Here is a 27,895-nt window from a genome sequence, read left to right on the forward strand (position 1 = left end):
CAGACATCTGATAGGTAACATGCAAAAGAAGAAAGATCATATGCACCAACATTTTCTTGTAAAGAAATGTTAATTTTAGCTCCAAGCCTCATTATACTAAGATTGATCTACTTTCTCTTCATTGAGTTTATACATTTCTTGCATTGAGGTTTTCTAGTTTATTTTTTTTTTCATTGCATGACTATTTAGTGTGTGATGACACACAGATGAAGCATATAATGAACATTAGGCTTCTCAGTCTTCTGAGTAGGCAATGATGTTCTTTCCTGTTATTATGAAACAATTTAGACTACATTTTGCCAACAGTATTGCTCCAGCATGGATATACATGAGGCACCATGCTACAGTAAGAGCAGCCACAATGCCATTCACAATTGCCATGCTGTCGCCCATGTGGAAGGAGTGTCCAGTCAGTTTCTTGACTGGCAGGTGAAAGAGGAGTAGGAGGAAACATTCCTGGTTCAAAAGAATCAAATAAGTCACTGTCCAAGAAAAGCTGCAACAGGAGAATCCAGCAGTTAGGGATATTATAAGCAGCATCCAGAACCCTAACAACCCAGCATCTACACCATCTTCATTTTTCAAATTCTCAGCATGCAACTCTTTAACGGCCAGGTAGACGATGGCGAGCAGAAAGGCGAGGAGGATAGCGAACAGCAGTGAACACAGAATAGAAAGGACCTGAACCGGCCACTGCTGAGATGGGGTTCGGCTTCCCGCAGCAGCCGGGAAGATGCATTGAGCTTCTCTGGCAGCACCGGCGACCCATCTCCATCTGGTGGTAACAGAGAACCTCTCTTGCACTCCAAAGATAGTCCAGCTGAGAACTCTCTCAAGTCGCGGGCCACTTGGTTGCATCCCTCCTGGTCGTCGACTTCGCCTTCACCCCAACTGTCCCCCTGAGAGAAGGCAGGGTATGTGGAGCCGTGAAGGGCGCCGGGGTGCCAAGGCAACTGTGGTGCAGTGCCAAATGCTTCCCACTCTCCACAAAAGACATGGTGGGAAAGAAGGTGTGTTTTCAAAATTGTGAGTTCTGATTGTTATATCTCCTCATGTAATAAATTTGTAACTGAGCATCCATTGATTTCTGTAGTTGTCAATCCTTTCCTTCATTATAAGACAGCACTAATTTAATTTTTGTTCCACTCATTTTTTACCATTATCTTTTTTCCTTGCCATTCTTTTTTTTTTTTTTGACAGGCAGAGTGGACAGTGAGAGAGAGAGACAGAGAGAGAAAGGTCTTCCTTTGCCATTGGTTCACCCTCCAATGGCCGCCGCTGCAGCCGGCGCACCGCGCTGATCTGATGGCAGGAGCCAGCATCCAGGTGCTTTTCCTGGTCTCCCATGGGGTGCAGGGCCCAAGCACCTGGGCCATCCTCCACTGCACTCCCTGGCCATAGCAGAGAGCTGGCCTGGAAGAGGGGCAACCGGGACAGAATCCGGCGCCCCAACCGGGACTAGAACCCGGTGTGCCGGCGCCGCAAGGTGGAGGATTAGCCTATTGAGCCACGGCGCCGGCCTCCTTGCCATTCTATTTATGATGCACCCCTTAACTTTGTGATCAAGTTAAATAACTAGTTCTTTAGCACACTATAACATTAAAAAAGCTAAATAAGATCTCTTCTTAACTATATAAAATTTTTAAACTTATTCACACAAAACTCAATACTTTGCCAGCGCCATGGCTCACTTGGCTAATCCTCCGCCTGCGGCGTTGGCACCATGGGTTCTAGTCCCAGTTGTGGCACTGGTTCTGTCCCAGTTGCTCCTCTTCCAGTCCAGCTCTCTGCTGTGGCCCTGGAGTGCAGTGGAGGATGGCCCAAGTGCTTGGGCCCTGTACCTGCATGGGAGACCAGGAGGAAGTGTCTGGCTCCTGGCTTCGGATTGGCCATCTGGAGGGTGAACCAACAGAAGGAAGACATTTCTCTCTGTCTCTGTCTCTCTATCTCTCTCTCTCTCACTAACTCTGTCAGTCAAAAAAAAAATATCCAGCGCCACAACTCAATAGGCTAATCCTCTGCCTTCGGTGTCAGCACCCTGGGTTCTAGTCCCATTGATTATTTTTCCTGTATAATTCCTTTGACAGAATCTTCCAAAATGATGAGAGTGGGCACCCTTGTCTGATTCTATGATTTTTTAAATATTTATTTCTTTGAAAGGTAGAGTTACAGGGAAAGGGGGGAGGAGAGAGATGGAGATGCCTTCCATCTGCTGGTTCACTCCCCAAATGGCCACAATGGATGGAGTTTGACCAATCTGAAACAGGAGACTGGAGCTTCTCATGGGTCTCCCATGTGGGTAAGGGGGGCAAAGGACTTGGGTCATCTACTGTTCTCCCAGGCCATAGCAGAGAGCTTGATTGGAATTGGAGCAGCAGGTACTTAAGCAAGTGCCCATATGGGATGCTGGCACTGCAGGTAGTGGCTTTACCTACTATGCCACAGTGCTGGACCCTACTTCTGGATCTTAGAGGAAATGCTTTCAATTGTTTTGAATAGGTTGAGAAGCCTTGGGATTATACTTTAAAAGTTATTAGAATTCATTAGTGAAGCCATTTGATCTTGGATTTTTTTGGCTTTGTCTTTGTTACTGATTTTAGCTCTGGCTTAATCACTGTTTTATTTAGGTTATCTGTGTCTTCATGACTCAATTTGGTAAAGTGTTATATGTCCAGAAATTCATCCATTACTTCAAGATGTTCCAATTTGTTGCTATAGTAATTCCTAGTGACTTTATTTCTGTGGTATCCATTGTAATACCTCATTTATCATCTGTGATTTTATTAATTTTGGTCTTCTCAATTTTATGGTTGAGTGGAACAAAAGGATGTACATTTTGGTTATTTTTTCAAAAAATGTTATTCATTACACAAATCTTTTGTATCTTTGTTTCAATTTTGTTTCTTCTAATGTTTATTATTGTCTCCTACTCATTTTTGGTTTGTTCTTGTTTTTCTGGACTATTGAGATGATCATAGATCATTTGTTTGATGGCTTTCAAATTTATTTCAGTAGGTAGTAAAGTTTTAACACAGCTTTTACCTTATCTCAAATTTTGATATATTGTAATCTTCATTTGTTTTTAGAAATTGATTTCTCTTTTGATTACTTCTATGATCCACTTTTCATTCAGTGGTATAATGTTTAGTTCTCTATAGGTTTACATTTTTTCTAAAGTTTCTGAAGTTTTAATTCAGTTTTATTCCATTGGGCTCAGAAAGTATACATGGTACAATTTCATTTCTTTAAATTTCTTATGGCCTAGCATTTCATCTATCCTACATAAAGTTCCATGCATCAATGAAAAGAACATGTACTCTGAAGTTGTGGAGTGAAATGCTCTGTAGATATCAGTTAGGTCCATTTGGTCAAAAGTGTAGATTATCTCTGTTGTTTATTTGTTACATTTCATCTACTTGATTTGTCCATTGATGAATGTGGGTGTGGAAGTCCCCCATTACTACTGAGTTGAATCTGTCTCCCTGAAGATCCTTTCTGATGTGTTTTAAATGGCCAGATTCCCTATCATTGGGTACACAGACATTTACTAATCACATGTTCCTGTTTGTTGAGTAGATACATTAATCATTAGTAGTAGTGCCCTTCTTTGTTTCTTTCTTTTTTTTTTTTTTTTTTGACAGGCAGAGTGGACAATGAGAGAGAGAGACAGAGAGAAAGGTTTTCCTTTGCCATTGGTTCACCCTCCAATGGCCGCCATGGCCAGCGTGCTGCATCCAGCACACCGCACTGATCTGATGGCAGGAGTCAGGTGCTTCTCCTGGTCTCCCATGGGGTGCAGGGCCCAACTACTTGGGCCATCCTCCACTGCACTCCCTGGCCACAGCAGAGAGCTGGCCTGGAAGAGGGGCAACCAGGACAGAATCTGGTGCCCCAACCGGGACTAGAACCCAGTGTGCCGGTGCCACAAGGTGGAGGATTAGCCTAGTGAGCCGTGGCGCCGGCCTCTTTGTTTCTTTTAACAGTTTCTGTGTTAAAGTATTTAATGTCTGATATTAGTGTAACTATGTTAACTTTTATTTCTATTAGCATGGGATATCATTTACCATATTTTCACATTTAGTCTGCATGGTAGTCTATGAGGTGTCTTTCTTGTAAATAGAAAATAGATGGATTTTTTTAAAAAACTGTTCAGCCATTCTATGTCATCCAATTGGAGGATTTATGCCTTCTACATTCATGTTTATTAGTAATTAGCAATGACTTGGCCCTGTTTTTTTCCATGAATATTCCAATTATTAATTTTGGATTTCCTTAGTAATTTTACTAGGAAATTTTCTGTTTTCACATACTTTCATGATGTATCTTTCTCTGTTTCTGTGTGTAGTATGTTCAGAAATATTATTTGTAAGGCAGGATTGTGGTGACAAATTATTTCCATTTCTATTGGTTTTGGAAGCTCTTTAACCATCAATTATACATCAGAGCTTTTCTTCGGTATTGTATTATGGTTAGGCTTTTTTTTCTTTTAGGACTTGACCTGCATCTCTGCACCCTCTCTCAACTTATAGCATCTCTGATGAGAAATCAGCTTGTCAATCTACCTTTTTTTTATCTTTTATTTAATGAATATAAATTTCCAAAGTACGACTCATGTGTTACAATGGCTTCCCCCCCATACCGTCCCTCCCACCCACAACCCTCCCCTTTCCCACTCCCTCTCCCCTTCCATTCACATCAAGATTCATTTTCGATTATCTTAATATACAGAAGATCAGCTTAGTATACATTAAGTATGGATTTCAACAGTTTGCTCCCACACAGAAACATAAAGTGAAAAATAATAGATGATTTTTTAAATGATGATGAAATCAGATCAGACCTATTGTCATGTTTAATCCCAGTGAGAGTCAAGTTGGGAATTGATAATTTCTTTTCTTTTTTTTTTTTTTTACAAAAGATCAGTTTAGTGTACATTAAGTAAAGATTTCAATCGTTTGCACCCCCATAGAAACACAAAGTGAAATATACTGTTTGAGTACTCGTTATAGCATTAAGCCTCAGTGTACAGCACGTTAAGGACAGAGATCCTACATGAGGAGTAAGTGCACAGTGACTCCTGTTGTTGACTTTACAAATTGACACTCCTGTTTATGGCATCAGTAATCTCCCTATGCACCAGTTATGAGTTTCCAAGGCTATGGAAGCCCTCTGAGTTCTCCGACTCTTATCTTGTTTAGACACGGTCATAGTCAAAGTGGAAGTTCTCTCCTCCCTTCAGAGAAAGGTACCTCCTTCTTTGATGACCTGTTCTTTCCACTGGGATCTCACTCACAGAGATCTTTTTGCCAGAGTGTCTTGGCTTTCCATGCCTGAAATACTCTCATGGGCTTTTCAGCCAGATCTGAGTGCCTTTAGGGCTGATTCTGAGGCCAGAGTGCTATTTAGGACATCTGCCATTCTATGAGTCTGCTGAGTATCTCACTTCCCATGTTGGATCACTCTCCCCTTTATTTATTCTATCGGTTAGTGTTAGCAGATACTAGACTTGTTTATGTGCTCCCTTTGACTCTTAGTCCTTTCATTATGATCAATTGTGAACTGAAATTGATAACTTGGAATAGTGAGATGGCATTGGCACATGCCACCTTGATGGGATTGAATTGGAATCCCCTGGTATGTTTCCAACTCTACCAATTGGGGCAAGTCAGCCCGAGCATGCCCCAAATTATACATCTCTTCCCTCTCTTATTCCCACTCTTATGTTTAACAGGGATCACATTTCAGTTAATTTTCAACACTTAAGAATAACTGTGTGATAATTAAACCAGTCATATTAAGTAGAACACACACAAAAAAATACTATGAGGGATAATGTATTAAGTTGTCCATTAGCAGTCAGGGCTATGCTGATCCAGTCACCATTTCTCATAGTGTCCATTTCACTTCAGGAGGTTTCCTTTTTGGTGTTCAGTCAGTCATCAGCGATCAGGGAGAACATATGGTATTTGTCCCTTTGGGACTGGCTTACTTCACTCAGCATGATGTGTTCCAGATTCCTCCATTTTGTTGCAAATGACTGGATTTCGTTGTTTCTTACTGCGGTATAGTATTCTAAAGAATACATATCCCATAATTTCTTTATCCAGTCTACCATTGATGGGCATTTAGGTTGGTTCCAGGTCTTAGCTATTGTGAATTGTGCTGCAATAAACATTAGGGTGCAGACCGCTTTTTTTCTTTATCAATTTAAACTCCTTTGGGTAAATTCCAAGGAGTGGGATGGCTGGGTCGAACAGTAGGGTTATATTCAGGTTTCTGAGGAATCTCCAGACTGATTTCCATAGTGGCTTGACCAGTTTGCATTCCCACCAACAGTGGGTTAGTGTCCCTTTTTCCCCACATCCTCGCCAGCATCTGTTGTTGGTAGATTTCTGCATGTGAGCCATTCTAACCGGGGTGAGGTGAAACCTCATTGTGCTTTTGATTTGCATTTCCCTGATTGCTAATGGCCTTGAACATTTTTTCATGTGCCTGTTGGCCATTTGGATTTCCTCTTTTGAAAAATGTCTATTGAGGTCCTTGGCCCATCTCTTAAGTGGGTTGTTGGTTTTGTTTTTGTGGAGTTTCTTGATCTCTTTGTAGATTCTGGTTATTAACCCTTTATCTGTTGCATAGTTTGCAAATATTTTTTCCCATGTCTCTTTTTTTCCCTGTCTCTTCACTCTCCTGACTGTTTCTTTTTCAGTACAGAAACTTCTCAATTTGAGGCAATCCCAATAGTTGATTTTGGCTTTGACTGTCTGTGCCTCCTGGGTCTTTTCCAGAAATTCTTTGCCTGTGCCAATATCTTGAAGGGTTTCTCCAATGTTCTCTAGTAACTTGATGGTGTCAGGATGTAGATTTAGGTCTTTAATCCACGTTGAGTGGATTTTTGTGTAAGGTGTAAGGTAGGGGTCTTGCTTCATGCTTCTGCACGTGGAAATCCAGTTTTCCCAGCACCATTTATTGAATAGACTGTCCTTGCTCCAGGAATTAGTTTTAGATCCTTGATCAAATATAAGTTGGCTGTAGATGTTTGGATTGATTTCTGGTGTTTCAATTCTGTTCCATTGGTCTATCCATCTGTTTCTGTACCAGTACCATGCTGTTTTGATTACAACTGCCCTGTAGTATGTCCTGAAGTCTGGTATTGTGATGCCTCCGGCTTTGTTTTTGTTGTACAAGATTGCTTTAGCTATTCGAGGTCTCTTGTGCCTCCATATGAATTTCAGCATCATTTTTTCTAGATCTGCGAAGAATGTCTTCAGTATCTTGATTGGTATTGCATTGAATCTATAAATTGCTTTTGGGAGAACGGACATTTTGATGATGTTGATTCTTCCAATCCATGAGCATGGAAGATTTTTCCATTTTTTGGTATCCTCTTCTATTTCTTTCTTTAAGGTTTTGTAATTTTCATCGTAGAGATCTTTAACATCCTTGGTTAAGTTTATTCCAAGGTATTTGATTGTTTTAGTAGCTATTGTGAATGGCATTGATCTTAGAAGTTCTTCCTCAGCCATGGCATTGTCTGTGTATACAAAGGCTGTTGATTTTTATGCATTGATTTTATATCCTGCCACTTTGCCAAACTCCTCTATGAGTTCCAATATTCTCTTAGTAGAGTTCTTTGGATCCTCTAAGTACAGAATCATATCGTCTGCAAAGAGGGATAGTTTGACTTCTTCCTTCTTGATTTGTATTCCTTTGATTTCTTTTTCTTGTCTGATGGCTCTGGCTAAAACTTCCAGAACTATGTTAAATAGCAGTGGTGAGAGTGGGCATCCCTGTCTGGTGCCAGATCTCAGTGGAAATGCTTCCAACTTTTCCCCATTCAATAGGATGCTGGCTGTGGGTTTTTTATAAATTGCTTTGATTATATTGAGGAATGTTCCTTCTATACCCAATTTGCTTAGTGTTTTCATCATGAAAGGGTGTTGAATTTTATCAAATGCTTTCTCTGCATCAATTGAGATAATCATATGGTTTTTCTTCTGCAGTCTGTTAATGTGGTGAATCACATTGATTGATTTGCGAATGTTGAACCATCCCTGCATACCAGGGATGAATCCCACTTGGTCTGGGTGGATGATTTTCCTGATGTGTTGTTGTATTCTATTGGCCAGAATTTTATTGAGGATATTTGCATCTATGTTCATCAGGGATATTGGTCTGTAATTTTCTTTCAGTGCTGCATCTTTCTCTGGCTTAGGGATTAAGGTGATGCTGGCTTCATAGAAAGAATTTGGGAGGATTCCCTCTTCTTCGATTGTTCTGAATAGTTTGAGAAGAATTGGAGTTAGTTCTTCTTTAAACGTCTGGTAGAATTCAGCAGTGAATCCTTCTGGTCCTGGGCTTTTCTTTGTTGGGAGGGCCTTTATTACTGTTTCAATTTCTGTTTCAGTTATGGGTATATTTAGGTTTTCGATGTCTTCATGGTTCAATTTTGGTAGATTGCATGTGTCCAGGAATCTATCCATTTCTGATAGGTTTTCCTGTTTGCTGGCATACAGGTCCTTGTAGTAATTTCTGATGATTCTTTTTATTTCTGTGGTGTCGGTTGTTACGTTTCCTTTTTCATCTCTGATTTTATTGATTTGGGTCTTTTCTTTTTTTAGTTAGTTGGGCAAATGGGGTGTCAATTCTGTTTATTTTTTCAAAAAACCAGCTTCTCGCTTGGCTGATTTTTTGTAATGTTTTTCTTGATTCAATCCTGTTAATTTCTTCTCTGGTTTTAATTATTTCTCTTCTCCTACTAGATTTGGGTTTGGTTTGCTGCAGTTTTTCTAGGTCCTTGAGGTGCGCTGAAAGCTCATTTATTTGGTACCTTTCCAATTTCTTGATATAGGCACCTATTGCTATAAATTTGCCTCTCAATACTGCTTTTGCTGTATCCCATAAGTTTTGATATGTTGTGTTGTCTTCATTTACTTCCAGAAAGTTTTTGATTTCTCTTTTGATTTCTTGAATGACCCAGTGTTCATTCAGGAGCATGTTGTTCAGTCTCCATGTGTTTGCATACTTTCTGGGGTTTCCTGAGTTGCTAATTTCCAGCTTCATCCCGCTGTGGTCTGAGAAGCTGCATGGTATGATTCTAATTCTTTTAAATTTGCTGAGACTTGCTTTATGACCTAGTATGTGATCAATCCTAGAGAAGGTTCCATGTGCTGCTGAGAAGAATGTGAAGTCTGTAGATGTAGGGTTGAAAGTTCTGTAGATATCTGTTAGATCCATTTGGGCAATAGTGTCAATTAAATCTGCTGTTTCCTTGTTGATCTTCTGTCCGGATGATCTGTCTATTTCTGAGAGTGTAGTATTGAAGTCCCCCAGTACTATTGTATTGAAATCAAAATCTCCCTTTAAGTCCCTTAACATATCTTTTAAATAGACCGGTGCCCTGTAATTAGGTGCATATACATTTATAATAGTTACATCTTCCTGTTGAATTGAACCCTTAATCATTATATAGTGTCCCTTTTTGTCTCTCTTAACAGTTTTTGTATTAAAGTTTATTTTCTCTGATATTAATATGGCTACACCTGCTTTTTTTTGGTTTCTGTTGGCATGGAATATCTTTTTCCAACCTTTCACTTCAGTCTGCATGCCTCTTTGTTAGAGAGATGTGTTTCTTGTAGGCAACAAATAGTTGGGTTGTGTTCTGTGTGCCAGTCAGCCAAACGGTGTCTTTTAACTGAAGAATTCAGACCATTAATGTTCAATGTGACTATTGATACGTAGTGACTTTGCCCTGCCATTTTCCCGGAAATATTTTCTAGTATATGCTTTGAGCTTCCCATGCTCTTTTACTGGTAGGTGTTCTTCCTTTCCCTTCTTTCATATTGATGGCCGTGTTTCTGTGTTTCTGAGTGTAGCACATCTTTAAGTATCTTTTGCAGGGCCGGACGAGTGGCCACAAAGTCTTTCAATTTCTGTTTGCTATGAAAGGTCTTTATTTCACCTTCATTCACAAATGAGAGCTTGGCAGGATATAATATTCTGGGCTGGCAATTTTTCTCTCTTAGCACCTGTGCTATGTCTCGCCATTCCCTCCTAGCTTGTAGGGTTTCTGATGAGAAGTCAGCTGTGAGTCTGATTGGAGATCCTCTGAGAGTAATCTGACGTTTCTCTCTTGCACATTTTAGGATCTTTTCTTTATGTTTCACTGTGGTAAGTTTAATTACAACGTGTCGTGGTGAGGATCTCTTTTGGTCATGTTTATTGGGGGTTCTATGAGCTTCCTGTACTAGGATATCTCTGTCCTTCTCCAAACCTGGAAAGTTCTCTGCTAGTATCTCACTAAAAAGGCCTTCCAATCCTTTCTCTCTCTCCATGCCTTCAGGAACTCCTAGAACTCGAATGTTGGTTTTTTTAATAGTATCCTGTAGATTCCCAACAATATTTTTTAGGTTTCTAATTTCCTCTTCTTTTCTTTGGTTTGACTGTATGTTTTCCTGTGCTCTATCTTCTAAGTCTGATATTCTCTCTTCTGCTTCACCCATTCTGTTTTTAAGGCTTTCTAATGTGTTTGTCATTTGATCTATTGAGCTCTTCATTTCATTTTGATTTCTCTTCTCTATAACACTTTCCTGTTCTACTAGTTTCTGAGTTTCATTTTGACTCTTCCTTAAAATTTCGTTTTCACGAGAGAGATTTTCAATCTTGTCCATTAAGGATTTCTGTAGTTCAAGGATTTGCTTTTGAAAACTTCTAAATGTTCTTATCATAAATTTTTTGAAATCCGTATCTTGCATTTCTTCTATCTCATCATCTTCATACTCTTGGCTTGGGGTGCTTTGCTTATTTGGAGGCATCATAGTGTCATCGTTGATCTTGCTCCCTCTATTTCTGTGTTTGTTACTCGGCATAGTTAATTCTTCTTGTGTCACTGTGTGTTTTTTTTTTTTATACTGTGTCCGTGTTAAGTGGACTGCCTGCTGTTGGAGGAGCCTTGGAGGCTTGAGATGGGTGCAGCCTGAAAGCTCTGCCTGGTTCTTCCTGGTTAAGGGTGTGCAAAGGTGACACCCTCAGGTTATGCGTGGTAAATCTCTCTCTTTTTATTTATTTATTTATTTTATTTATTCAGGGGGTAAGTAACACCGCAGGGCAGGGCTGTGCAGAATTGATGGTATTTAGCTTCCAGTCTTTGGCTCCTCTGGACTCCCACTGGGTTGCCTAGGCTACTGAATTGTAGTGACTCAGTTCCTTAGCTCTCCCCCATTGATATGTAAATCCAGAGAGGAGGCCTGCTCTTTGTCTCTTGGGAATTCTTCAAGCCTTGCAGCCTTGTAACCTTTGCAAGGTTAGGGGGAAGAGAAACCCCGAAGCTTTTTTTTTCCTTCTTTCCGGTAGTGAGTTTGCTGCACTTTCCGGCCCCCCTCTAGATTCTGACCCCAGTTTCCCCACCAATGTCTCGGGTTATTGAGCTCACCTCCCCTTCCAGTGCTGATGTGTGGACTCAGAGCCCTGAGCATCCCAAGTCTCCCCGCTGTTGTCTGTGTGGCATGCACTCCCCTTGGAGCACTGGTGCGCAGACCCTGGGGCTTCTGCGGCTCGGTCCCGTGACTTGGCTTCCGCGCAGTGGGCGACCTTGTTCTCCCAGTAGGTCCTCTGATTCACGATTCCCGTGCAATTTTTTCCTGGTTCTTTTTTCTGCGGCTACCGTAACTCCCCTTTTATTAAACTAAATTTTCCCGGACTATCGGTGCGCGCCCTCACTATTCCGCCATCTTGGCTCCGCCTCAATCTACCTTGATATCCTTTGATGGTAATCTGGCATTTTTCTCATGAACATTTTGGGATCTTCTCTTTATGTGTTACTTTAGAAAATTTGGCTATAATGAGTCATGATGAGGATCATATCTGGCCCAGTGTTTTTGGTGTTCTATCTGCTATTTATACTTCAATTTAAATATTTAAATATTTAAATCAATAAATTTTCTGTTATTTCATTGAATAGGCCTTTTAACCCATTTTTTCTTTCTATACCCTCAGTAATTCTTAAGACACATACGATTGATATCATTTATTGGTATTCCATAAATCTCAAACACTATTTTTGGTTTTTCTTTTTTTTCCTTTCTTTTCTGAGAAGCATTTCAAAGATTTGTCTTCTAGCTAAGAAATATTTTATTCTGTGTCACCAAGTCTGTTGTTAAGGCTTTATATTTCTTTAATATTTGACATATTGAATGCTTCATTTCTAATATTTCAGATTGATTTCTCAACAATATCTATTACATGGTAAAATTTTTCATCCAGGTCATGTATGCATTTCTTTAATTGGGTCAATTGCTTCTCCTGTTTGTGAGTAATCCTCTGATCAACAGTTTGACTTCTGAACATTTCGAGATGTGGAATATGGAAAGTGCAGTCTGCTCTGGGCTAGGGGAAAACAGTATTTTAAAAAGTAGAGAAACTGCATTTTCAGGGGAGAGTTGGAGGTAAAACCGCAGTGGAGAGTCTGTGTGGAAAGTGCAGATGTACAGCTATGAGTGCAGAGCCAGAGAAAACACCGGCTTTGCAAAGCAAGGTGCAGTCAGCCTGCAGTGACCCATGCCACTGGCTATTTAACCAGAGAGAGGGCTTAGTGGCCTTCACTGTCTTTTGTTATGGTCTGGAGCCCAAAGCAGAACAGGGTGCCTGATAACCACAGTGGAAAAAAGGGGCAAGTCTTCTTCTCCTGATCCTCTCACAACAGTGCCCAGCAAGTGGCTGAGAGAGGTTGGGCACCATTTTAACAAGAAGAGAATGAGTGTACACCCAGAAACTGGTGCAGATAAAATACAATCTTGTCAGCAGAGGCACCTGCAGCAGTACTGGTGAACACAGCAGGCAATGGGCAAGGTGAGAGTCATTCTGACCTCTGTAATGGCTGCAGAGATTCTTGTATGTTCCTGCATGGCAGTCTGTGGGGAGAAAGCATGATTGTGAAATGGGAAGGGCTGTGGCTGGTGGCCATTGTGCAAGCATGTGATCCAGAAATTTAACCAAAGTAAAATTTCATGTTCCCCACTGACTTTGTGTAGGGCTGGGAGAATTCAGGTGTCTGGGTACCCTGGTAGGATGTGCCCTAGTCTCTCAACATATCATAGGTTCTGAAGTTCAAACTGCAGCTGGCTCTGAGCATCTCAGTTTCTCTGTGGAAGTGACAGACTAATGGAGTGCTTGTATCCTCTGCACACCATGAATGTGGGAGCCCTGTGTGCTGAGATGGTGGGAAATCTGTGACTGCATAAGAGGTCACAGAATGTACCTGGGTTTCTGGGCAATTACTGTGTGCAGCTTCACATGCCCAGAGGTCCCTGATTGCTTGGGATGGTCATTGAAGTGAGGTTTGTGCTTACAGTGAGGACTGAACAATTCCTTTGTGCAGTTCATGCAGAGTGCAAGTGAGTATGTCACTGACTGAGGACTAACATCTGGGCATTGATCACCTTGTAAGAGAAAAAGTATATGTGTGATTATACCAACAGATGACCATACCTCCATTTTCTGTTAACAAGAGGAGATCTGTATTGCCCAGTATATTCCTACCACCCTGGGGCACTGACCAGAATTCTGGCCACACTTAGCACACACCACTGGACATATCACTGAAACACCCAACACTCCACTAACACACAGAGGCAGAGTTAAAAAAAAGAGATCAGAGGGAAAAACCAACATGGAACTCTGAAAATGCCCAAAAATAAATGCAGAAATTCAAGAAACAAGAATAAGGAAGATAAGAGGACTCCCTCCCCCCACATAACACAACACTTGATATCAGAATGTAAAGATGAAGAGATGGATGAAAAGACTGAAATTGAATTCAAAAGATTAATCATAGGATTACTCAGAAGCAATGAGGAGCAAATTCACAAATTCAAGTAGTCCATGCATGACATGATCGAAAAAATCTACCATTAAACTTGAGATTTTGTAGAGAAATCTAAATGAAACATTAGAAATGAAGAATTCAATATGTCAAATAAAAACTTGGTGGAAACAACAGACTGAGTGAGGCAGAAGAAAGAATAGCCAATCTAGAAGACAAAACTTTAGAAATTTTTCAGTAAGACCAAAAAACAGAAGAAATTAGAAAAATTAAAAATAGTGTTGGAAATTTAAGTGATGTTGTCAAGTGACCCAAAATATGGGTCTTAGGAGTTCCTGAAGTTGTGGAAAGAGAAAGGATTAGAAGTTCTATTTAGTAATATAATTACAGAAAACATCCCTAGTTTGAGAAAGAAAAGGACATCCCAGTACAGCAAGCACATAGAACTCTTCCTAGACATGGCCAGAAAAGATCCTCACCACAACACATTGTATTTAAACTATCAACAGTAAAATATAAAGAAAAAATCCTAAAATGTGCAGAAGAGAAGTGACAGATTACCGTCAGTGGATCTCTAATTAGACTCACAGCTGATTTTTCATCAGAAATTCTACGGGCTAGGCAAGAATGAAGAGACTTAGTCTATGTACTAAGAGAAAAATAAAAAAAAAAAAAACTGTGGACCCAGAATACTGTAGTCTGCAAAGCTCTCATTCATGAACAAAGATGAAAGAAAGACCTATAACAAACAGAAATCCAATTTGTCACTACTCTTCCAGTCTTGCAGATGCTTGTGGAAGTGCTACACACAGAAACACAGAAAGATAGATATCATTATGAAGAAACGTGAAAGCAGAAAATCTATTTGCTGATTACAAGAAACATAACTCACCAACAGAAATGCACACGGAGCAAAAGTGAAAGATTAGAAGATATTACATCCTAGCAGAAACCAAAAAACAACAGATGTAACCATCCTAATATCAGACAAAATAGACTTTAACACAAAAACTGTAAAAAGAGATAAAGAAGGGCACTATATAATGATTAAGGGATTAATCCAACAGGACACAGTGACCATAGTAAATGTATATGCACCCAACACCAGGGAGCCTGGACACTTAAAATAAATGTTAATGGATCTAAAGGGAGACATAGACTTCAATACAATTGTAATGTTGAACTTTGACAAAACATTTTCATCAATAATCAGGTAAACTAGACATAAAATCAAAAAAACAAGCAACAGAACTAATCAACACTATCAGCTAAATGGACATGATATTTACAAAACTTGTCATTCCACATTTCATTCTAATTTCATTCCTTATCATGATTGACTGCTAAAAGTAGTAGGCTTGAGTAACTTTCCAAAAGTGGAACCACAAAATGGAAACAAAGGACAGTTCCTGTAGAAAATATATGCTCTACCTAAGCTAAAGAGATAGGAAGATGTACATCTTGGGATATCTCTGGGAACAGAGTAATCAGGAAGTACCTTCTTAAAAAGGAGGAAAAAGATTTTTATTTGTTGTGGAGGAAGAGCAAATAGAGAGGAAAGGAGAGGGGATATGGTGAAGGAATGAGAAAGGGGGAACTCTGTGTGTGTGTGTGTGTGTGTGTACACCAGTCTTCCTGCAGATTCAGGTGACTGAGAGTAAAGGGAAAGTTTAAATGATGCAGATGCTTTTCTGTGCAGTTTAGGTCCCGTGCTACACACAGATTCACTCTGGATTGCTAAGTCACAGACAAAATGATGGTTTAGTATAGACAAAGCAATTTCTGAAAGCAGTGGAGAAGTAAAAATGTAAAATTTTCACTATTAGTTTCTCATTTCAGTGAAGAATAAAGAGTGATTCCTAGAGATCAGAAACAGAAAAATTCAAACACTTTAAGGGTATTTGCCATGAGCTAACATTGTAGCACAATGGAATATGCTGCCACTTGGGAAGCCATAATGCCATATCAGGGTGCTGGCTGAGTCTCTACAGCTCTGATTCCTTTCCAGTTTCCTGCTAACACACCTCAGAAAGATGGCTCAATTGCTTAGGTCCTTATTTCCACAAGGAAGACCATGATGGAGTTACAGGCACCTGGCTTATATCTATCCCAGCTCTAGCCATTGCAGTATTTTGAAGGGTGAACCAATAGGTAGATTTTCTGTCTCTGAATATTCCTCCCTCTCTGTTGTAGATAGGTAAACAAGCAAATAAACAAACAGCCAAGGAGGAGCACCCAGAGGCTCTGGGATTATTAGTTGTCTGTGAGTCACAAAGAAAGCCTGTCCCAACACATCAAATTGAATAGCAATGAACCCTGTACGTAAGTATTAGAATCCTAGAAAATCAAAAGAAATCATAAAGCTCATGTCAAAGTCAAATTCAATGGCAAAACCTTGAAGATAATTTATTTCCCAAATGCTCTTATTCTCCCTCCATAAGTCATATTAACTCTTTCTAATGAAATAGCATATTCATTTATTTCTGAAATTGAAAAGATCTAAGACACTTGGTCCAATTAAACTTTTAAATTTTAAATTATTGTCTCAAGAAAATAACCTTTGAATTCCAAACTACCTGTTATTTTGTTTGATATAAGGTATGTTTCTATGAATAATCTAATCATTTAAAGAAACATCTCTGTGATGTACAGCATGTGTCATTGAGAAACAGTTTTCTTTTGTAGTTAAAGGCAGGCTCTGGATTTAAACTGGGTTTTAGTTATATCTAAATACTGAGTAGCTGTGTGATCATAGGCAAATATTTAACCACTCCACGCATCCATTTTCTCATTCAGATATGATAGTAATGGTAACTGCCTCATAGAGTTGATATAATTAAGAATTGAAGCTAGAGAAATGAAATACAATGTATGCCATCAGTACATAACAGACTTATTTATTTCACTTGAAAATGTAATATTCTGGAAGGTGCAATCTCAGGCAAGAGTTAGGGAAAAAACACAGTGGAAATTCCACAGAAGGAAGAGGGATGCTATGCTCTTACATGGATTATGTGGATGCACAGAATGAGTATAGGAACAACACAGGACCCCAGTAGCCAAGAGTCTAAATGCCAGTTTTGGACACTGAGGTGATATCAGACTGCAGTAGTCCAAACAACTGGTGATATAGCTTCAGGGAGAGCCCCACAGGGCTCCAGGATATCTGCCAAACTGGAAGGAAGATAGAGGCTCATTTGTCTCCCCCGTGCCAACAATGATGCCCTACAATTAGCTGAGAGAGAGAGGGCAGAATTTTGGACACACAAACAGCTGCACCACCTTGTGTCCACAAGCCTAGCAACCAACTGCAAGGAGATGCCTGAGTCTGGCTGGGAGGACTGACAGGGGACTGAGTACCCATGTAGGACTATGAGGTGCCCAACATATTAAAAACTCTTGGGCTCACCTGCCTAGGAGGAGCACCCATAGGTAGCTGGCTCTGAGAGTGTCTCTGCCTCTCTGTGGATGGGATGGACTGGTGGAGTAGAGTGGATCCTTGGTGCTGCAGGACTGTAGGATCCTTGCATGTTGGGACTGTGGAAACACTATGGTTGCATCTAAGTCGCAGGTGTTGCTGGGTCTCTGGGAAATCACTGTGGATTGCTCTACATAATCACAACTCCCTGACTGCCTGGGGCGGGTCATTCTGGTGGGATTCATGCTCACACTGATGATTGCATGGATCCTTTGTGTGGTTCTTCTGGCAGCATGGATGAATATTTTACCCAGTGGGGTTAGCACCCAGGCATTAATCACCATGGAAGAAAGGAGGTGAAGATGAAACTACTACACCAACACAGCTGATTAAACTCTCTCTTCTGTTAAAAAAAAAAGATCTAGCATGCCCAACTTGGGTGTCACCCTTGATACTCCCCCAACCCTGGCACACTAAATAGAGCTCCCAGACACAGCCAGCACACATCTCTGGGTATTCACTGAAAGGACAGACACTCCACTAAGCCGCAGAGTAATGACCCAAAGATAAAAGTAATCAGAGGGGAAAAATACAAGTATCTCCAAAAATGCCTAAAAATAAACACAGACATTCAAGAATCAAGAATAAGGAATACAAAGTGATGCACTACAGGAACACAACAGTTCAATACTAAAATGTGAAGAGGAATAGATTGTTAAGGGCTGGAAATAGAATTCAAAAGATTAATCATAGGGTTATTCAGAAGCAATCAAAGTTAAAGTGATGATTTAAAGAAATTAAATCACATGAATGAAATTTTTGCATAAAATTCAGATTTTAAAGAGAAACAAAATGAATTCTTACAAATGAAGAATTCATTAGATTAAATAAAAATGATGCAGAAAGCCTTAACAACTGAAATGATGAGGCAGAGGAATGAATATTTGAGTTAGAAAACAAATCTCTGGAATTTTTACAATCATATAAAAAAAAAAAACAGAAGAAATTAGAAAAACTAAAAACAGTGTTGCAGATTTATGTGATGATATCAAATAGCCAAACATACATGTATTAATAATTCCTGAAGATGTGGAAAGAGAGAATGGATGAGAAGTTCTATTTAGTGAAATAATCACAGAAAAATTACCCAGTTCGGAGAAAGAAAGAGACATTCAGGTACAGGAAGCAAATAGAACTAACAGACATGAACAGAAAAATTCTTCCCCACACATGTTGTAGTTAAAATTCAACAATAAAACAAAGAAAATAGTCTAAAGCATGAGAGAAATGCCAGATTAATTTTAGAGGATGTCTAATAAGTATTACAGCTGAATTCTCATCAGAAACTCAAAGGGTAGGAGAGAATGGTGAGGTATACTCCATGTCTTCTCCTCCCCTCTTCAGAAACCTTTTATTTAAGGAAAAGGAGCTTCATACATTTCATAATTACAACTTCAGAAACATGGCTATTCTTCCCACTGTACTGCCCTCTAACCCACTCTCCCACCCCTTTTCCTCCTCCCTCCCCTATTCTCATCTTTATGTTTTTACTAAGATCTATTTTCTGTTAACTTTGTATGCATATGATTAGCTCTATGTTAAGTAAGGAGTTCAACAAATAGTATGAATGACAAAAAAAGAACTTTTCTTCAACAGTTAAGACAAGAACTGTTAAAAATACAGTCCACATTTTAAGAGAAAGAAACTATCAACATAAAATACTGTATCTTGCAAAGCTCTCATTTATTAATGTAGGTGAAACAAAGACCTTCCATAACCATGAGAAACTGAAAGAATTTCTCACCATTCATCCAGCCTACAAAAGATGCTACAAACAGAAACCCAAAATGATAGGACTATGAAAGAATATGAAAGTAGAAAACCACCCAGTAAAAGTACAAAGAAATTTCAAAGTAAATAATATGAATATTTAGATTAGAAAAATGGGAGGGTCAATCCTTATTTATCAACAGAAGCTTTGAATGTAAATAAAATAGATCAAAACAGAAATCAACAAAAACCTCTGGGAATGAATGAAGACAACAATACAACATACCAAAACTTATGGGATACAGCAAAATTAGTGTTAACATAGAAATTTAGAGCAATTGGTGCCTACAGCAAGAAATTGGAAAGGCAACAAATAATGACCTATCAATGCATCACAAGGACCTAGAATGACAACAATAAACCAAACCCAAACTTAGCAGGAGAAAAGAAATAATTAAAATTATTAAAGAAGAAATAAACAAAATTGAAGCCAAATAAATACAACATACATAAAAATACAACATCCAATCAAGATGAAAACCTTAAGCAAATTGGGTATAGAAGGAATATTCCTCAACGTATTCAAGACAATTTGTAACAAACCCACAGGAAGCATCTTATTGAATGGAGAATAATTGGAATTATTTCAGTAAGACTTGGAACCAGACAAGGATGCCCACTCACACCATTGCTCTTTAATATAGTCTTGAAATTTTTAGCCAGAGCCATTAGGCAAGAAAATGAAATCAAATGTATACAAATTGGAAAGGATGAAGTGAAACTATCCCTATATGCAGATGATTTTATATATAGGGGATACAATAGATTCCAATGAGAGACTACTAGAACTCACAAAAGCATTGGATAGGGGAGGTGCTGTGGGAGAATGGTTAAAGCCTCTGCCTGCAGTGCTGCCATCCCATATGGGCACTGGTTTGAGTCCTAGCTGCTCCACTTCTGATCCAGCTCTCTGCTATGTCCCAGAAAAGCAGTAGAAGATGGCCCAAGTCCTTGGGCCCCGGCACCAGTGTGGGAGATTTGGAAGAGGCTCCTGGCCCTGACTTCAGATCAGCATAGCTCTAGCCATGCAGCCATCTGGGGAATAAACTAATGGATGAAAGACCTTTCTCTTCCTCTCTACCTCTACCTCTTTGTAACTCTGACTTTCAAATAAATGAATAAATCTTTTTTTACAAAAGAGTTTGGAATGCTGGTACCATTGGCTAATCCTCTGCCTGTGGTGCTGGCGTTCACTATGGATGCCAGTTCTAGTCTCAGTTGTTCCTTTTCCACCCTAGCTCTTTGCTGTGGCCCTGGAGGACAGTGGAGGATGGCCCAAGTGCTTGAGCTCCTACACCCTCATGGGAGACCGGAATAAAGCACCTGGCTCCTGGCTTTGGATTGGTACAGCTCTGGCCGTAGTAACCATTTGGAGAGTGAATCAATGGAAAGAAGATCTTTCTCTCTGTCTCTCTCTCACTGTCTATAACTCTACCTGTCAAATAAAGAGTTTGGTAAAGTGGCAAGATATAAGATCAACATAGAAATGTCAACATCTTTTGAATACACAGACAATGCCATGGCTGAGAAAGAACTTTTGAGAACAATCCCATTCACAAAAGCTACAAAAGGAATTCAATACCTTGGAATAAATTTAACCAATGATGTAAAGATCTCTTTGATGAAAATTACAAAATATTAAAGTAACAGAAGAAGATATTTCAAAATGGAAAATTCTTCCATTTTCATGAATTGGAAGAAGAAATATCATCAAAATGTCCATACTACCAGAAGCAATTTATAGTCTCAATGTGATTCCAATCAAAACACCAAGGACATTCTTCACAGATGTAGAAAAAAATGATGCTGAAAATCATATGGAAATATAGGAGATTCCAAATAGCTAAAGCAATCATATGCAACAAAAACAAAGTGAGAGGCATTAGTTTTCTTTTTTTTCAGATTTTATATTTTATTTAATTTTTTAAAAGATTTTATTTATTTGAAAGGCAGAGTTACAGAGAGACAGAGAGAGAGAGAGCAATTCCATCCTCTGGTTCACTCCCCAATTGACTGCAATGACCGGAACTGTGCTGATCTGAAGCCAGGAGCTCCATATGGGTCTCCCATGCAGGTGCAGGGGCCCAAGTTGGGCCATCGTCCACTCCCCGCAGACATCACCCCATCTCCTGTGTTTATCTGGCGGCTTGGCTGTGGACCCCATGGCTGACAATGACGCAGCTCTGACACACTTGTCCCTGCTCTTGACAGACAAGACCCCAGAGACAGCGGGTGCTCAGCTTAGCGGTTAAGACACTTGCTTTTCTTTCTCCTCCTGAAGATTTGTGTATTTATTTGAAAGGCACAGCTATGCAGAGAGAGGGAAAGAGGTCTTCCATCTGCTGGTTCATTCCCCAAGTGGCGGCAATGGCCAGGGCTGGGCCAGGCCAAAGCCAGGAGCTGGGAGCTCTGTTCGGGTCTCCCATGTGGCTGGTAGAGCCCAGCACTTAGGCTGTCCTCCATTGCCTTCCCAGGCACATTAGAAGGGGCCTGGAATGGAAATGGAGCAGCCAGGATGTGAACTGGTGGTGTGACAGGTGGCAGCTTAACCTCCTCTACCGCCGTGCTGGCCCTAACACCTGCTAGGACATCTGCATTCTAGGTCCCAGTCCTGGGTCCCCCCGACTCAGCTCCCGACCGACGCCCACCCTGGGTCCTCCCCGACTCAGCTCCCAGCTGACGCCACTTTGGGTCCCCCTGACTCAGCTTCCTGGGTCCCTCTGACTCAGCTCCCAGCTGACACCCACCCTGGATCCCCCGACTCAGCTCCCAGTCGATGCCCACCCTGGCTCCCTGCCACCCGCGGGGGAGCCCACACAGAACTCTGAGCTTCGGCTCCTTCAGCCTTCCCAGGCACCCGGGGGTGACCCAGTGGATTCGAGCTCTGCCTCTCACACTGAGCATGAGCTAAAGAGAACACAAAACTCCAAGAACCAAGGCTGCAGGCCCAGTGCAGAGGATTCCACTTAGATTCCCAAGGGCCTGAGCAGCCTGGCTTTGTCTGGGCCAAAGCTCCCAAGGTTGGGCGCATTTGCGACTCCCAGCCTGTGCGCGGGCTCCCTGTGCTCTGCCCCAAGCAGAGAGGCACTCGGGCCCAATGCTAAGTGCACTCTGTTCTTGTTTTGTCTGAACCCCCTCTGCCGGACCCCGCCTGGCCACACCACCCTCTTCTGGCTGGACGTTCCGGCGGCACTGCCCGGCCCCAGCCGAGGGTGCAGGCTGCTCCGCGAAAACACAGAGACAGAGTCGCTCCGCAGCGGGGCAGCGGACATGGCCTTTAAGTTTCTGCGCGTGCCAGGCATGGCTCTGCCGGGACTGGGCCAGCAGATCCCAGAGGCCCTGAAGGGAAGGGGGCTGCCCAGCTCTGGGGCCTGCGGGGGAGGGTCCGCGGGGACGTGGCTGCGTGTGCTTGAGCCAGTTACTCAGCCTGTCTGTGCCTCCGCCCGTTCCTCAGCTGCGAATCACAGGAAGTCAGCTTGTAAGGGTCAAAGAGATGACACGGGGCTGGCACTCAGCCCAAAGGCCGCTCCCCAGCCCACAGGCCATGCCCCTGACCCATAGGCCACGACCCCGGCCCAGGCCACGCCCCCACCCCACAGGCTGCTCCCCTGTCCCACAGTGGAGCCCTTGGGTCCAGTGCCGGGCTCTCACTGCTGTTGCCAGCTCCCTGCCAGTCCACACCCTGCGAGGCAGCGGTGACAGTTCAAGTGCCGGTGCCCCTGCCACCCGCACAGGAGACCCGGATGGAGCTCCAAGCTCCCGGCCTTAGCCTGGCCCAGCCCTGGCTACAGGCACTGGAGTGAACCAGTGTGTGAAAGACCCCTCTGTCACTCTGCCTTGCAGAAAGATAAGGTAGGTAAGTGAATGAATACAACTTTAAGGATGTTTAAATCCGTGGACTTAGAACATGCCTGGGCTTCCTTTAATCAGCCGAGGGCCCAGGAGAGAAAGGCCCGAACCCCCGGGGCAGGGCTTGCAGGTGGCCTCTCCCTGGGCCTCCACACCCACGCGCACCCCCACAACAGCCCCCCCCGCAGGGCGAGGACAGTGCTTGCTGGGAAAGTGTGTGGGCTGCAGGCCGTTTTGCACCCAAATAATCTTTAAAACATTTTCAAGACTTTATTAGATTTGAGCAGCCAAGACAGGGAACCCCCACTGCTGGTTCAGTCCCCAGATGGCCACGGCGATGCCCACAGGGGAGCCCTCCCTGCTGCCCTTCAGGACTTGCCCCAGCCTCATGATGTGGGGTGTGGCTGCCGCAAAGAGGGGGCCCATGGCAGCCCCTGCCCTGGGCAGGTGTACAGGCACCATCTGCCCGCAGTCACTCAGCATCAAGTTCAGGCCCCCAAATCCCATCGGAATCAAGGGCGCAAGACTCGGGTTGGATTATCCTGGGCTAGAATTCCTCTCCAGCCAGGGACCACGAAACCGGAGTTACTGCTCCTGGGCAGGCAGCTCCATGCAGAGGGAAGCAACACCCCCCCCACACACACACACCCATAACTCCAAAGCCTGGGGGGGGCAGATGCGTTGGGTTTTACTTTTCAGGGCGGGTCCCTTTCGTGTGAGGCTTGGGGGTGACCTTCTGGCTCCAATCTGTCCTCACTGCCATATGGCCACTCTGAGGGGTCAGTGCCTCCCAGGCAGGGATGAGCCCTCAGTGTCAGGGTCACTGCTGGGCCCTCCCTTGGCCCCTACAAGGAGAGGAGTGATGCTGGCGTGACACACACACAGCCCCCCAAGCCCATCCCACTTCCCACTGAGCCCCGTCTGAGAGGGGGGCTCTGCCTCCTGCCTGTCTCAGCCAGGCAATGTCTGGGACTCAGGTGCCCTCCGGGCAGGACGGTAACCTCCCTACCAGGCCACTCCTGAGTCCACAGTGCTGAGCACATGCACAGAATGATGACCTGACCATTTTCTGCCAGGACGCACCTCTTACATTTTTCTATGTATTTATTTAAATGGGAGACAGGCAAAGTCAGAGACAGAGACCCCTGCCTGCTAGGTCACTCCCCAGACACCAGACGGCCAGGGCTGGGCCAGGCTGAAGCCGGGAGCCAGGAGCTCCATGGAGTCACAGGGGTGGTGCAGGGGCCCAGGGTGCGCAAGCATGGGGGCTAGCTGGGGCTGGCTGGATGCAGAGCCGGGACCCGCGGAGCCTTCACTGCTGCAGCCAGTGCCCACCCACTGCCCCGCAGGCGCCAGGGGATGGCCACGGCTGCCCCACCCCGGCCCTGCCACTCCGCCTCCTCTGCCAGGCAGGGCAGTGGGGTGGGGGGAGCGCGAGGGGCCACAGGTTCTGTCGGCCTCTCCCCAGCCCCTCCCGGTGCACTGAACTTCAACCGACCCTACCAGAGAAATGCAAGACCCTGGTGGCCCCGGAGATCAGCATCTCGCTGGACCAAAGCGAGGGCTCCCCGCTGTCCAACGACTTCCTGGACACGCCGACAACCTGGACATGAACGTGGACAACATTGAGACCCCCGACGAGATGGACTCGCTCGAGTTCCTGGGCAACGGCAATGAGCTGGAGTGGGAAGGTAAGGGCCACGGGGCTGTCCCAGTCTTGGCCACGGGCGTGGGGTGCGGGGTCCGCGGGGGCCACGGAATGGCGCGGGGTTCATGCGCACCTGCACCTGTCGCCACCGCGCGGGTCTTCCCCAAGATCCTCGAAGGGGACCACGGCCCGCGGCCTGCCCGGCTTTTCGAGCGCTTGCTCTGGGCGCTGGGGACGCGGGGGGATACAGCGGGGACGTGGCGGGAGGTGACACGGCTCTGCCCACAGGCGTGGGCAGCCATGACACCGAGGGCAGGGCAGAATGTGGGTGTGGCTGGCACGGAGCAGGGGGCAGGGACGCTGCTCCAATCCTAGGGAGCCCAGGACGACCCGGCCCCTTGTCCACACTGCCGGGGAGGTGGAAGCTCTGGCCAGGGTAACCGAGTGGGGTCCTTGGAAAGGATGCCCGGCACAGGCCTGGGGGGTGGTGAGGGGTGGAGTGGCCGAGCAGGAGCTAGGGGAGAGGGAGGCAGGCGCAGGTCTCACAACCCCAATGGCCACAGTGAGGGCTCTGGCGGGACACGCGGAGCAGGATCGGCCAGGTCTGATGTCCACGCGTGTGGGACAATCTCACGGTCACGGCCAGCAAGGAGCGGCAGGTGGGGGCGGGGCCCAGGGAGGAAGCAGGAGGGACTTCCCTCCAGGATTTCGGAGAGCAGTAAACAGATCCTCTCTGACAATCGCACTCTTCCTAGGTTTTCATTTGCTTTTCTGATTTATTTGAAACGCAAAGTCAGAGAGAGAGAGCGAGCAAGCACGCTCCCATCCGCTGGGTCACTCCCCACATGGCCACAACAGTCGGCGCTGGGCCAGGCTGGAGCCAGGAGCAGGAGCTCCATCTGGGTCTCCCACGCAGGTGCAGGGCCCCCGGCACTTGAGCCCTCACCGCTGCCCCCAGGGAGCGCATGGGCAGGGAGCTGGATCCGAATCCAGTCTGACCCAGGATGCCCCTGTCTCAATCTCCTCACCAAACATGGGTCCCGAGGTCCCCACTGGACGCGGCCCCCAGCGACGGCGCCCAGCGCTCAACGGCCGAGCAGAGCCCAAGAGCCCGAGAGCCTGAGAGCCGGAGGCGTGAGCGCTGTGTGCGGGACTCCAGGGCAGGGGAGGCCAGGAGGGCTCCCGCTTCCCCCATCAGGTCCTGGGTCCCTCCCCAGCTCTGCTCTGGACTCAGCCTGCATGGGTGGCCCGGGTGCTCCCGGCCAGCACCGGAAGACCCTGATGGCGCTTGCGCGCCCCAGTGCGGCAGATCCAGGGGGCCCGGATGGCGCTCCCGCCCTAGCATGGCAGGTCTGGGGAGTGACCGGAAGGGAGCTGGGTCTGACTCCCATGGCACAGCTGTGGACCCCAGTTCCCCCACTGCTGTCAGCAAGGTGGCTCTGCCCAGGGGTGGGGGATACGGAGTAGCACACCATGAACCCCCAGGCCCTCTGGCTGCTCGCGTCAGTTAAGGGGCAAGAGACCCAGGAAGTGTTAGGAGTCAAATGTCCGGGAGGCGCAATCTCGGAAGGCTTTCTGGAGGAGTTGGCACTTGAGCCAGGTCCTGTCAGGGCACAGGCGGCCAGGTCGGGAGAAGGAAGGCAGCCGCGAGAGGCCAGCGCATCCAGCCCAGGGGTGCTGCTTCCAGATGACACCCCGGTGGCCCCCGGCAAGAACATGCCTGGGGACAGCGCGGACCTGTTTGGGGACGGCGTGGCAGAGGACAGCGGTGCGGCCAATGGGCGCCTGTGGCTCACAGTCATCATCGGGGAGCAGGAGCACCGCATCGACCTGCACATGATCCAGCTGCACATGAAGGTGGTCACGCACGGAGGTGACGTCCCCGGGTACCTGTGCTCACCCACGGAGGTTGACCCCTGTACCCATAGTCACCTCGGAGGTCGGATCCCCCCATACCTGTGGTCACCCCAAAGGTCGACCCACCCCCGTACCCGTGGTCACCCCAGAGGTCGGACCCCTGTACCCGTGGTCACCCCAGAGGTCGGACCCCTGTACCCATGGTCACCTCGGAGGTCGGACCCCTGTACCCATGGTCATCCCGGAGGTCACCCCTCCTGTACCCGTGGTCACCCTGGAGGTCGGACCCCCCCATACCTGTGGTCACCCCAGAGGTCGGACCACCCCCTGTACCCGTGGTCACCCCGGAGGTTGGAGGTTGGCCCCCCTGCCAGTCTGGCAGCCCCTCCGTGCCCCACCACAGCGGAGGGTGGAGCCTGCATGGCTCCGAGCTCTGAGACGGCCGCCCTCGGCCGCCTCTCCCCAGGCAACCACGGCGAGGGCCTCAACGCCATCATCGTCTTCACCTCCTGCTTCCTCCCCAACAGCAGCTGTGCTGACTACCACTGTGTCATGGAGAACCTGTCCTGTGAGCAGGCGGCGGGGCGGGGTGGGCGGGGCAGGGCAGGCGCGGGGCGTGGCTGCTCACCCAGGCTCTCTGCCCTGCTGGCCCCACTCACCAAGCCTGGGCCTTCCCCTGGACCCCTGTCTCGGCAGCTGCTGTCTCCACCACACATGTCCATCACCAACACTACCATCACCTTCATCATCACCACCAACACTACCGTGAGCACCAACACTACCACCCTGATCCCCATCACACGTCTGTCACCACCACCACCACCACACGCCGGTCACACCCGTCACCGCCTCCCACGCCGCAGCCACAGGCCGGGCGCCCACCACATCCACACCCGCAGCCGCCCGGACAGGCTCAGTCCCCGGCCCCAGGTCACAGTTTCACGGGGAGGATGAGTGACAGTTGTCCATCATTGCCACTCTCACTCCTGGACCCCCAGAGTTCCACCCAGCACAGGCGGCCAGTGGGGCGGGGACCCCCAGGTACCCGGTGTGCTGAGCTGGGTGGTCATGTCCACCCCCAAGGCCCGCCCAGAGGGGGCCCAAGGGGCTGGAACACGACCCCTGCCCCAGATCCCCCGACCCTTCCCAGAGCCCCCTGACCCTCCCCAGAGCCTGAGGCACCCTCCACAGAGCCCGTGGGCCCCCTCCACCAGAGCCCCCGACCCTTCCCAGAGACCCCCGCCCCTCCCCAGAGCCCGCGGCCCTCTCCTTCAAGCCCCACGCCTCGCCCGAGGGGGGACCCCGATCCTTGAGGCCCACGGGGGAGGCCCGGGCTGGGCGCGGCCACCCTGAACACGACCCGCTGCCCCACGCAGCTAAGTCAATAGCAACCTGGAGCTCCTGGTGGCCGAGGACTACATGATACTTTTCTGAATGGCGCCACACCTGGCGCAGGATGCTGGGCCTCGGCTGGTGA

The 27,895-nt window shown here is 45.6% G+C and overlaps 2 pseudogenes; one reads left to right on the top strand and one right to left on the bottom strand.

Moving 5' to 3' along the window:
• Nucleotides 1-234: 234 nt before the first annotated feature.
• LOC149119314 (ADP-ribosylation factor-like protein 6-interacting protein 6) lies at nucleotides 235-22,336 on the bottom strand (annotated as a pseudogene).
• A 1,936-nt stretch (nucleotides 22,337-24,272) lies between these two features.
• On the top strand, nucleotides 24,273-27,895 carry LOC149119315 (caytaxin-like; annotated as a pseudogene).

The sequence above is a fragment of the Oryctolagus cuniculus genome, chromosome Y, assembly GCF_051225735.1.
Source record: "Oryctolagus cuniculus isolate XC-2025 breed Fujian yellow rabbit chromosome Y, ASM5122573v1, whole genome shotgun sequence".
NCBI lineage: Eukaryota > Metazoa > Chordata > Mammalia > Lagomorpha > Leporidae > Oryctolagus > Oryctolagus cuniculus.